This window comes from Camellia sinensis, chromosome 7 (assembly GCF_055761805.1).
Source record: "Camellia sinensis isolate YWXY chromosome 7, ASM5576180v1, whole genome shotgun sequence".
In the NCBI taxonomy this organism is placed as follows: Eukaryota; Viridiplantae; Streptophyta; class Magnoliopsida; order Ericales; family Theaceae; genus Camellia; species Camellia sinensis.
This window is the reverse complement of record NC_138967.1, coordinates 41,342,624-41,355,969: the sequence shown is the minus strand read 5'-3', so window position 1 is coordinate 41,355,969 and position 13,346 is coordinate 41,342,624. Positions and strand designations below refer to the sequence as shown.

The 13,346-nt window shown below is 30.5% G+C and overlaps 1 long non-coding RNA gene across 1 annotated transcript; it reads right to left on the bottom strand.

The window, feature by feature from the left end:
• Nucleotides 1-2,880: 2,880 nt before the first annotated feature.
• On the bottom strand, nt 2,881-10,074 carry LOC114278190 (uncharacterized). Its single transcript, XR_003634832.2, has 3 exons — nt 9,740-10,074; nt 4,218-4,313; nt 2,881-3,404 (listed from the first exon to the last, which is right to left on the bottom strand). It is a non-coding gene; the product is annotated as an uncharacterized LOC114278190 (long non-coding RNA).
• Nucleotides 10,075-13,346: the final 3,272 nt, after the last annotated feature.

Here is a 13,346-nt window from a genome sequence, read left to right as displayed (position 1 = left end):
GTTTGAATGGAGAGAGAAATTGCAGTTCTGGTACTAGTCTAGACGGCATGCCCGGTGTAAACTTTTTAATGTAATTGGGGAACACCGATATTTGTTTTGGAAAATGATTGAAAAATGATATATAAGTCTATTTTATATTTTTTAAAAAAATTTTCTTTTTAGACCTATTTTATAAATTTAATGATGTGCAAGTGATATGATTGGTTAATGATTAGAGAATATATGAGAGAAAATGTTACCTTTAATATCCTAATTGATTGCCAAGAGACTTGAAAATTGGGTCTAATTTTTTTGTCTTGAATAGTAATTTTATTTTTATTTTTTTTTTTTCTTCTCAAGGGGAGAAATTGGACTCCATGTCTAATCTAGCATGGAGTCAATTGTTTGATTGAGGATTTGTAGGTTAGATTAGGAGTCCCACTAAAGTATGAATCTCTTATATGTTATATTGTGTCCTAGGGGGATGTAGGATAGAAATTGTGCAATTGGAATATCATGTGCTAGCTTTGTTTGCATTGGCTTTTTGTTTTCTTGGTTGGCTTCTCACCAATCTTGCGGTGCTTGCATATGATTGGTTGTTCAAGCCAGTGCCAACGTTGTTGGGATGGGCTTGTAATGCTATGGTGCTTGTTGCACTTTTTTTTTTTGTTGCTATTTGGTGTAACCATATTGGCCTTCTTTCTTTCATTAATAAAAGTTCATTTTGCTGATAAAAAAAAAAAAAAAGAGTTGTAAAATAACACATTTGCCCCCCAAATATTTGATTTCATTATGTATTGTATTTAATAAAATAAAATATAAAAATCTCAATTAAAAAATAAAAATAAAATAAATTTATTTAATTTTTATTGATGTTTATTTATTTAATTTTTAAATAAATTTTTATAGATGTTTTATTTTAAATTTTTGTTGATATTTTATTATTTAATATTTGTTATTTTCTTAAAATAAATTTATTAAAAATTTTATTTTAAAAATAACATATATTTTTATTTATTATTTATTATTTAATTTTAAAAAATAAAATTATTTAATTTTTTTTAAATAAAAATAAAATAAATTTTTATTTAATCTAACCCAAAAAATTAAAATATTAAAGACAGATTTAGTATTGTTATTACTTAGTAAACAATTGAAAATGATAAAATAGTCTATTGAGTATTTATCTTTTTCATAATATTTCAATTAAACATTGGATTCAATATGATAGTCATTTATTATATTTAATTCCATGAGAAAACAAACATAAAATACACGTAATTTCCAACCAAATAGCCAAGAACTATCCCACAATTAATAATCCAATAAATTACAATCCCTCTTATTCAATCCGTTTAAACAAATATAGCATCGTGGATGATTTCATTAGATGTTTTGTAAGGGTTTAGGAATTAGTATGTGACCACTACTTTTTGGGGGTTCATGGAGTTTTTAGGTCTTTCAAAAAGAAAATGACTGAGGCCCCAGTGGGGGTGACCCCAGCACTCCCACTGTTTTTTCATTGGCTGAAATTTATTTTTATTTATTTATTTATTTATTTTTGTCTTGCCATCGCAGAACCCCACGTGGAGCTGGGGTTGCTGGGGTCCCCACCACAGTTCCTTTCAAAATTGTGTTTATGGGTGTGTACCTATTATACTTTATTATCTTTTTAACAAGAGTAAATTATGTAAATGATCTCTATAGTTTATACGATGTGTCAATTTGGTCTCCGTCGTTTTAATTTGCTCAATTTTGCCCCTTAATTTAACAAATTGTGTATTTTAATCCAATAAATAATGATTTTTAAATTTGATGGAAAAAAAGTCTACACAATGTGTCAATTTGATCCTTATAATTTACATAATGTGTCAATTTCGTCCCTATTGTTTTAATTTGCTCGAATTTGACAGGGACCAAATTGACGTTAAGAGCAATAGTTTTGTTCTAATAATTTGACTGATCTAAATCGCTATATGCTATCTGTTTTTCTACAGTTTTATGTCACCCTCTTGCATAACAAAGTATAATGTACACAAAATGATTAAATATATATATATATATTTAGTTACATAACATTTTTTCTTATTTAAATTTAACACATTTGATTAAGGAAACAACAGGGACTTAAATGCTGCCTTTGCCTTACTGTAAGAAAGAATGGAAAATACAGTTTGTGCCATGGTGAGCATAGTATAACCGCAGCAAGAAATGAAACAAATGCCTATGGACTGTTGAAGTAATTCCGCCTTAAGTTTGTCATCCACACATTGGCGCCGCATACAATGGTTATCCACATTATTGAAAACTTCATTATAACCAAAGTTATTGGCATTTCTCATGGTGACCTTGATCGGTTTGTGCCACATGGTGTAAACCTCTACACCATCACCTACCCAACTTTCAATAATTCCACTATGGTGGAGCAAATTAACATCCTTTGAAGAATTGATGAGGCAATCCATGAACACGATATAGTCACAAACACACAATGGTTGATTATGATCTAAAGGACACAACTCGTATGCAACTAGATTTCTAAGGAAAGACTCTGTATTATCCGTAATGGATAAGAGTGGGACTTTTCAATGCTCCACTTATGAACTTTATATCAAACAAGTTGTCGCTTTTCAACCATCTTGAATTGAACCCCAAACTCTTGAAGCTTTGTTGCCAAGTTTATGAATTGCCATTGCTTTACCTTTACATTTGTACAAGTCCCAACAAATGTAAAGCACCAATAATCATGTACCAAGCCAAGCAGATGCTTGATGTTGTCAATTGGGATTCCATACTGAGCTTCGAAATTTGTATGTAGCTGGGTATGTTATAGAAAATTTATGGCAATATGAATGATTCCCAAGCTTGGAAGCCTAGTCATGTTGAACAAACAAACAAGGATAAAGAATGGAATTTGATTTTCTAGTAAAACCAAATCATGTCGTAAATCATGAACAATTTGTTTTGATTGGAAAATATGGTCATCACTATCTCTCAGTTCCTTGTTCATTGACTTGCGAAATAACTCAATGATAAAGAAACCGTCAAGAAGCATTATTTCCACAAACTCATCGAGTCAAGTCTAATGGTTTCTGCATAACAATTGCATGCACTTTTTTCTAATTCTCTTATGGCCATAACATACCTATCCACGCTCTTCTCTTTCTGTCGATTTAGAAGCCTTTGCAGGTATCATAATTTGTGCAGCGCCATTTCTTGTAAGTTAGCCTTACTGGGATGGTAAGGGCCAATGGCAACTATTGCTGGTTCATATGCTTTCTCATTTTCCATGCATTAGTGGTCATTGATTCTGAAGATTCAATGATCAGAGGATGTATTCGATAAATTAGCATGCATTTTGTCAATACGAATGGAAACATGATCTTCGATTTCTTCCAATTCGCTTAGCGCCATGGTTTAATTACCTATAACGAACAAATTAATTTAAGTTATAACAGTTAGATATTTACATGAAATTTTTTCTTCTCTTTGAATTTTTTTCTGATATAAACTCCCAATTCCTCCACTACAATTTTCATTGCAGAAGCCATGGGAGAAAAGAAGCTAATTTCTATTTTCAGTAACTTCAATCACAAATTCATGCTCTTACCATGTTCACTGCAACTTCGAACACTGCGGATCATGTAATTAATGGAGAAAACTATTTGAAATTATAAAATAAACTTGATAGAAATTCCACTACTTATTCCCTCTGCATATATTCTCTTCAAGTGGAAATGAGAAATTGCTTTCTATGATTGAAATAACTAGAAAATGAGAAGACTCTTTTCACTTTAATAGGAACTACGGTGGGTGCACAAGTGATGTGTGTATAAATATTTTAGAAATTGAAAGGAGAGATCTGCACCATGAAAAGCCAAAGTGAAAACCCAAGTCTTCAATCTGATATTGAATAAGAAAAGAGAAGCAAGTGACCTAATTATTTTGAATAAGAATCATCATGTGTCTAGCCACCAGGCACACTATTCCCACATTGAACAAGGAAGGATAAAATCTATTTTATCATCTTATAGTTACACCCTGTAACACTTTACTTCTCTAGCATTTAAAAATAACCAAAGAAACCTCACGTTGTTTTAGTTATTTTGTAATTTTTCTCCCTACCGTCACTAATTCCATCAAAATTGACAGATTTTGAAGTTCACGCATCAATTATGAGAGTGAGTGGCTAAAAATAAAAAATAAAGTCAAATCACAAGGCAAAATGACAAACTCACTCTCTTCCCTTCTATACAGCCGCTCCCTTCACGATTTTCTCCCCTCCCACGGCACCAGCAAACATCTTCTTTCCCACCCATGCATCCCAACTAGATCTGTTTGCCGAAACACGATGCAAACAAATGGAAAAATTACAAATTCATCCCTTGAGGTTTGATTAAAATACAAATCGCTCCCGATAGTTCTGAAAATTACATTATACTCCCTGAGGTTTCTAATTTCATAACAGATTGCCTTTTTTATTAATAAATCATCAAATCAATTAACAATTTTTAATGATGTAGAAATATGTTTCTATTAATAATTTAGGTAATTTTATTATTGTATAGGATAATTTGTATTTTAAGTAAATCTCAAGGGGCGTATTTATAATTTATCCCAAACAAATTGATGCAATATTTGATGTTACTAACTAGAATCCAAAATTTTTTTTTTTTATAACAGTGTATATATATGAACATTGAATTTATATTTATATATATATATAAGAATAATTAGAAATGCTATTAGATTAAAAATTAAGATAAAAAAGGTTTGAAACTAATTTATAAAATTAGGATTATTAAAGTTAATAGATAATTTAATTGGTTAACACGTAATTAAGTTATTAAATTAAACGTTATGATAAAAGGTTAAAAATTAATTTATAAAATTAAGAGTACTTTAGGTTAATATGTGATTAAATTAGAATTAATGTGAATAATAGAAGAGGGTAGAAAGAAAATGAAAAAAGAGAAAGAGAGAGAGAAATAGAACATGGGTATCGAGGTCATTTTTCACATATCAGTAACGATGCTAATGTTGTATTTTAGTCTAAAATCATATTAAACCTATTTAACTATTTTTATTAGACAAGGAGGTGAGGTGCTTTAGAGCAAACTACAATGCGGTAAGATTTTTCTCAACAAAAAATGAGTGACTGACCCAATTGTACTTTACATAATGGCCTTGTGTGTAGCCATTAGAGTCCAAATCATCTACAGTGGCTTCCTGCAATGCTTCCTGTTGTGGTATCAAATGACGTCGTTTTGATTTTTTTTTTTTTTTTTTTTTGCCCCCTTGGTTTCTTCTCCCTAACTCACCGACGGAGCAAGAACAAAGAAATGAAACGAAGAGGCGAGGCAAGGGTGAAGCGACGGTTCGTCGAACATTTTCAGAATGCACAGAGGGGTTTTCGAGTTCATGTGTTTTTGAAGATACAAAGATGAAATACTTGATAAATATGAAGATATTTTGGTGAAGATTTTTTTCTATGTGATGAGTGTGTGTGTGTGTTGGGTTAAGCTTGCCTGAACAGGGATAGAAGGATCCAAAATTAGGGTAAATAGGTCTGAACTTGAAAAAAAAAAAAAAAAGATCAATTTTGGCTTCACCTAGTAAAAAACACAAATTAGATCTGCCGAACAAATAATTCGAAAATGAATAAAAATTTTCCTCTTCTTCCCTCAAATCTATTTGCTTTCTGAGAAAATGTAAAATTCCTTTCCAACTCAATTCAACCTTGGGAAAATGGGTCTGAACTTGAAAAAAAAAAAAATCTTAACCAAATCATTTTTTATTTTTCTGGTGAAGTAATTCTCTTTTGCAATAGCCCGAAAACATATTAATAGTATTGCTTTTAATTCAATGTTGTTTATTGAAGAGGAAAACATGATTTGCTTGCTGGGTTTCTCTCTCTCTCTCTCTCTCTCTCTCTCTCTCTCTCTCTCTCACAGTTCGTCTCTCTGTTAGGTTAGGTGAGGAACAAAACAAAGCATCTGACAAAGAAGTGCCAAAGAGTGGGAAACCCAAAAAAAAAAAAAAAAAAAAAAAAAAAAAAAAAAAAAAAAAAAAAAAAGAGTAAACAAAACGACATCGTTTTGTCGTACTACAACAATCATGGCAAGAAACCATAACAGAAGATCTGAACTCATAGCAACTATGGCCGCTCCAAGGAGTAATAAGAAATAATCTTCTTTATATTCATTGAATTTATTATTTTATTTATCATAATTACATTGGTTGAATAAGTTCTACTAAAAGTGATAATACATCATATAATAAATTAAATATGATATATGAATATAGTTAATCTAACACTCTCAATAACAAGGAAAATTTTATTATGCGCATCCCTCGAAAAAGTGTATCATATGTACTCTTAATTATATTATTTTCTTTTTTAATTATAATCAACTTTTTTGTTTCAGTTATAATAATATTTTAGTTATGACTCATGAGATCTTTAGTTATGCCTTATGTGAAATTTAATGTTAGAAAAATGATTTAAAAATCATTAGTAGGTGAATGAGAAATTGATTTCAAAGTGCATCATTTAACAATGGTTTTAAGACAAAATTTATTTAATATAAAATTTGATTTTTATTTCAATAAATTTGTTATTTTCTAGGTCAAAATTGAATCGAATTCGATACAGAAATTGAACCCGTTTGTGAGAACAATTGTGTCTATTCAATTGCACCTATTCAATGAGAGAGTTGTGTCTATATAAGCAAGTCCCATTGCATTCATTAATAATTGAATTCATCTTGAAATTCTCTTCTTTTACAGTCTGTCCTTCTTCTATAAAGAAGAGTTTCTACACAGTAAGATTCGTCAGACTTATGGATTGCAGTGCTATTCTTGCAAGGTTCGATCGTTGTATCGCGAAAGATAAACGTCCAATTTAAACTCAAGAGCACTATAGCGAGGGACGAATTTGTCACAAGTCTTGATTAAACAATTTTTGGTTCCAAATTTTTACATGTTAGTAAGTTTTCTATTTCTCTGTAAGTATTTCCAATTTTTTCTATACGGTTTGGTTTGGTTTTACCCAAACAAGTTACATTATCTTCAACTTATATATATATTGATAATATATTTGATATAATTATTACATGTTTAGATAGTACATGAGAATTAACCTCAACATTTAATTATAATTTTTTTTTAAGTATAACTTAAAAAATATAGAATCATGCTATTTTGAATATTCAAAATAGATAAGTCATGCTATTTAAATAAGTTAAAATATTCAAAATTCAATGTTAGTAATCCTTTGAAATGGATAATGATTGATGAACCGGATCAATATTTTTGCGATAAATTATACTTGGTACTCTTACATATTTATTAAAATTTTATTTTGATCTATTTATTTTTAATTATAACAATTAATTCTTTATATTTGAAATTAATTTTTAATTTCATCTTTTCATCCATATACCGTTAATACCATCTCTAATCTTTCATTAGATTTTTCATCAAATTTAAATTTGATTAAAAACTAATAAAAAGGTGCTCTAATCATTTCATCAGTTTAGTATCAAATGAACGAAACGATACTTCTTTTATCAAATGAATTGAGCATTTATTCTTTCATCAAATTTGTAGGTGGCTGTTGGTTCAGACATCCGTTCAAAGTGCTCTCAGACATCCTCCCGGACAACTGATTTTAAGAATGAATTTGAATTTACTTCAGACGGACGACCAACCAGTTGACTGGCCAGATTTGATGAAAAGGTTAGAATGTATCATGTTAGATCAATTTTTTATTTAAATTTTTATTCAAATTTGATGAAATATCTGATAAGCAATTGGAGATGCTCTAACAAAACTAACGGAAATTGAAAGTGAAAGAACTAAAGTAAAATTTTGGTGAAAGTAAGAAGATTAAAATGAGATTTTAATAAAAGTATAAGGGCATTAATGAGACGACAAAAATGTCAAGTATGCTTCAAATGACAAATTTTGTCAACTTAATTAATTAAATAGATGAAATGGTGATATTACAACTTTACTTAAAGTATAAGAGATTGACTATTACAATTGAAAGTAAAAGGATTAAAATGAAATTTTAATAAAAATATAGAGTTATTAGCGCTGTGTTTGGTTAGAGGATTTGAGAAATGATTTGGAAAATAAAATAGAAAATAGAAAATGAAGGTGAAATATGAATAAAATATACCTACATTTCACCTAATTTCACACACCTTTTTCCTATTCTTTTATAAATTCCTTCTCAAATTTCCTAACAAAACACAACATTATAGGTAATTTACTCATATTTTTAAAAATCGGTGCATGAATTTGCCCCAGTTTTGAATTTTTTACCATTAAACAATTCAATAGTCTTGATCAAATGTTTGTATCCAAGGGCTAATAAGGTTGCATATGTTGTGCAACTGTAAGGGATTGCACACTTAAACAGCACCCAACAAGCAAAAAAAAGAAGACTCATGAAGCATTGATGTGTACTTGTGGCACCATCATCAAAACCAAATAGAGGGTAAGATGGTTCAAGTGAAAAATAATAAAAAAAATCAGAGCGTTCATTGCCCAACACCTATTTAGCATAGTAAAATCTCATATATTGTGTGTGTGTATATATATATATTAATGTATATATGTAAAGCCCTGTAGAGGAATGGTGCAGTAATTTTTGGTCTACAAATTTGGACTTATACCTTGTGGAACCAACCAGGTTTTGATATACGTAAAGCTTTACAGCACCATTCCTCAACACACAAACTCACACACATACTATTGTACACATTTTTCACATAGTTGAAACAATTATACATAAACATACAAATAGAATCATACTGATGAGGGCTTGTGACGAGGGATATCAACTAGATAGCAATTAAAAACAACTAAAGTGATTGAAAGAAAAATGATGAGCAGATCACAAAATGTAGATAAGCAGAACAAGACATAAAGATTGAACAAGCAGATCATATAGAAATTCATCGAGCGCACACATACACCTTACGGTATATGTAGGAATATATATATATATATATATGAATTTTTTTAAATTGGGGCACTCAAACCTGGTATCATCATCTCTAGATTTTAAGAAATACAGAGAGGGAGATCTGAGCTAGGGCTTTGACGGCAAAGTATGTGATCTGTCTCATTTAATATCTAAAATTACACATATAGACCAAATTGAAGCTTTTTTATGTATTCGGGACTAAATTGACACAGTTTAAACATAGGGGATCAAAATACACAAATCTCATATTTAAAGATTACAAATGTAATTGACCTTGTACATATATATTATATATACATCATGTATACAGAGCAAACAAAAAAGGAAACAAATCCAAAGAACAAAGCAGCAAACCCACTAAACAAATGTCATACAAGGCGAAGATCTGAGATGAGATCAAAATTCAATTTGATGGAGGAGGTTAGATAAACCCAATCTTGGGGTAGAGCTAAATTATGTCCTAGAAGAGTTCTCTATTCCTCCAGAAAATTTAATCTTCCTTAATTTGATTGCTCTGTTTGAAATTTTTTGTTTTTTACATCCATATGTAAGCGTACTGATGGGCACAAAATAAAATTCAAACTCTGGCAATAATCAACACATTCACATTCCAATGTATCAAGTTAAAAGTTCCAACATAGAGAGATAAAGAGGGAGCGAGATGAGAAAGAGAGTGACCAAGAAACTGAGGATATATATATATATATATATAGATAGAGAGAGAGAGAGAGAGAGAGAGAAAGAGAGTGGAAGAGGGTTTACCAGAATGTAATGGCGGTGGATGTAGTGGTGGTGGTGGTGGTGGTTTTGAAACCCTAGCCCTGAAACCAACCCTCGATTTTCCTCCAGCCATCAATTTTCCTCTGGCATCACTTTCGAATCGACTACACCAACCTTCGGCAGGACCACTACACATTCTCAGTCGATTGAGGGTCCATCTACTCCTCGACTTGGCTCACACGAGAGAGACGCAATAGGGATGAGAGCAGAGAGAAATAGTGATCGCTAGAAGGGGAGGTGAATAGAGAACGGAGGAGATCAGTCCACAATCGGACTGAAGAACTGTTTCGGCCCAGTTTTGTTTTTATAATTTGAATAGTTGATATTTTAATATTCGTCAAATACTTTCATAAAAGTTTAAGGAAAATTTATTAGAATTTTTGTTTATTAATTAATTCATAATATATTTTTATATTTTAATAAGTTCTATTATTTGAATATTTGATCTATCAAATCTTAATTCTCATATTTAAGATATTTTGTAAATATTTTTACTCTTACAAATATTTTTTGAAAGGTTAGTAATTTAGTGATGTGAATATTCATATTTTACAATGTGAATATTCACATTGACGTGTGAACATATATATTGATAATATGAATATTCACATTAATATGTTAACATTCAGATTGATCGTATAAACATTCACATTATGGAACATTCACACTGTAAATATAAATATTATTAAGGGTATTTTGATAACTATGTCACCCATAAAACTTATTGAAACATAAAAAAAAAATAATGTGAACTAAATAGAATATAAATAGCTGAAAAGGAATTTATGAAAAAGTGTCCCAAAATTTAAATCCATCGAATAACAATAATTATATGTTTAACTTAATTTTTTATAGAAATAAAATACTTAACAAATTTTAAAATATGAACAATTTAAATTATTAAAACAAAATCCAAAAATGAGTCAATTGGGTCAAATAACATTTTTCAGTCTGAATTATGGATTGGAGAAAAGCTCGAGAAAGGAGAGTATGGATTATTCCGGTTGCCCTTTTTCAACCATTAAAAAAAATAATAAAACAATTCAGTAATCAAGATCAAATATTTGTAATCTAACAACTTAAAACTACCATGCATGTATGTAGCCCTTAATGGGTTGCACATGGAAACACCACCCTTTATTTTAGGGGTCATTTGGTAATGACTTTTTTAGTTAGTTTTTTGATTTTTTTTTTTTGATTATTTTAACCTGAGACTTTTTTGGTTATTTTGTTTCCTGTTTGGATTTTTTGGTTTTTTGACATTGGAATGGCAATTTTTTTTTTTTTTTTTTTTTTGTGATTTTTTAACTTTTTTTTGTCCTTTCGTGATTTTTTAGCCCAATGAGGAAAACCAAATGAGCACTTAATATGTGTATAGGTAAACATGGATGAGTTCAGATCCCCTCCTTGAGAGTCCTACTTTACTTCCTACATTCAATGGTTGAGATCAACCGTTGCACATCCAACGATTAAATATATATATATATATATATATATAAAATTAAAATTTCAAAAAATTCCTGCCCGATGCTATACATACAAAGGTTATACATTTGCTCTCACTCTCACTTTCACTCAGCCTCACAGACACCCGTTCTCGTCCACCGAACCCACCCTCACCGATGACCGATCCTGACGGCGACCCAGACAGTGAACCCATTCCTAACCCTAACCTGCCGCTCCAGCCCTAATATTTTCTGCTTCGTGAACCATAGCTTCACCGCAACCACCATCGACTAAGCGAAGAAATTTCTTGACGAAAATGTGGGCTCTCAAGCCATAGATGAACCAGGTTTGTCTTCAAAACACTGAAATTAAGAAGTTAGGATTGTGTGATTGGGATTAAGAAAATAGATTTGAAATTTCAAAATTAGGGCTTTGATTTGGGATTCCAACGGCTAAAAATTTAGGGCTTTGATTTGGACTTTCTCTTTTTCTTCTTCTTCTTCTTCTTCTTTCCATCTCTCTATTACATTGTTTAATACTTCTTTAGGTTTGTTTTGTTTATTCTTTGTTGTGGGTGTGTTTTTGATGAATCAGTATCCATAAACCTATTTAATTAGTGAGATAAATTGATTGAAGCTCCCTAATTTTCTATCTTAAATTGATTGATGCTCGCTATTTAATTACTTCTGTGAGTTTCTGTCTTAAATTCCAAAGACAACAAATTCATGAAAATATGATATGAAATATGAACAATCTGAATACCAATTCTTTAAATCAGTAGCCAATGTTTGATAAATCAGTAGCCAATTCATGAAATATGCTCCCTGTTTTTGATGAATCAATAGCCAATTTTTAAATTTTTTTTAATCTCATTACTTAATTGCCTCAAATCTGAACAATCTAAATACCAAGTCAACAGTTATGATGTTTAGTACTCAAGTGACAATGTGGACCAATAGATGTGAGGTTGGATCATCACATCATCAAAAAAAAAAAATTAATAATAATAATAACCAACATTGTTTTATGAGTAGTGCTATAGAATTGAGGTTGTGACTAATAGAGTGTGTTTGGAATTTCTGTTGTTTGACCTTTGCAATAAGCCAAACAAAAAAAAAAAATAACACATGTTTAAAGGTAAAAAGATCAGTAAACATTCAGAGCCCAAGATCCCAAATATTGTTTCCAACCAACATTACTGTGCCCTTGTAACTCATTCTCAAATGTACCTACATTGCAAAAAGAATCTACACAGAAAAATTACAGAGAATTTTAAATATCAAATGCATATCATATGAATGGTAAACACTTGATCCTATGAGATGGAGCACTAATGAATGATATCATATGAATGCATAATAGCTTGTTCATATCATATGAATGATCATATACAGACTGTGTTATATTGGTCATAAAAATATGGTCAGACATCTTCCTTGAATATCTAACACTTGTTCCTATGAGATGGAGCACTAATGAATGATATCATATGAATGCATAATAGCTTGTTCATATCATATGAATGGTAATCACCTGTTCCTATGAGATGGAGCACTAATGAATGATATCATATGAATGAATGATAGCTTGTTCATATCATATGAATGATCATATACAAACTGTGTTAGTATTGGTCATGAAATAATGGTCAGACGTCTTCCTTGAATATGTAACACTTGGTTAGTGCAGATCCCAAACTAGTTTGGACTTGGAAATGGGAACCATTTTTACTTAAGGCACATGTTGTAGAAATCAACTTTTTTACGCAAGTTTAAGCCACATGTTGACTTTGTTTCTTATGAAAATTCAGCCATATAAGTCTATATGCCATTCTTAATCATTGATATCAAAACGTTTGGTGATAATCAGACAAGAATGTTCAAAATGTCAAGCACAGTCATTTTGATCCCTTGGCAACTATATTCTTAACCACACTTCACTACTGAAATGAAGTAAAGAACAACTTTCATTAGCACCAAGTTAACCACACTTCACTACTGAACTACATTCTTAACCGCACTTCCATAGAGTGAAAGACACATCAAAGCTTACACCACCTATTGTTTTGAGATTGTTTGTATTATGTATGCACACAAATGGCTTCTTCTTCTACTAACAATAGCAACATAAGATTAAAACCAAG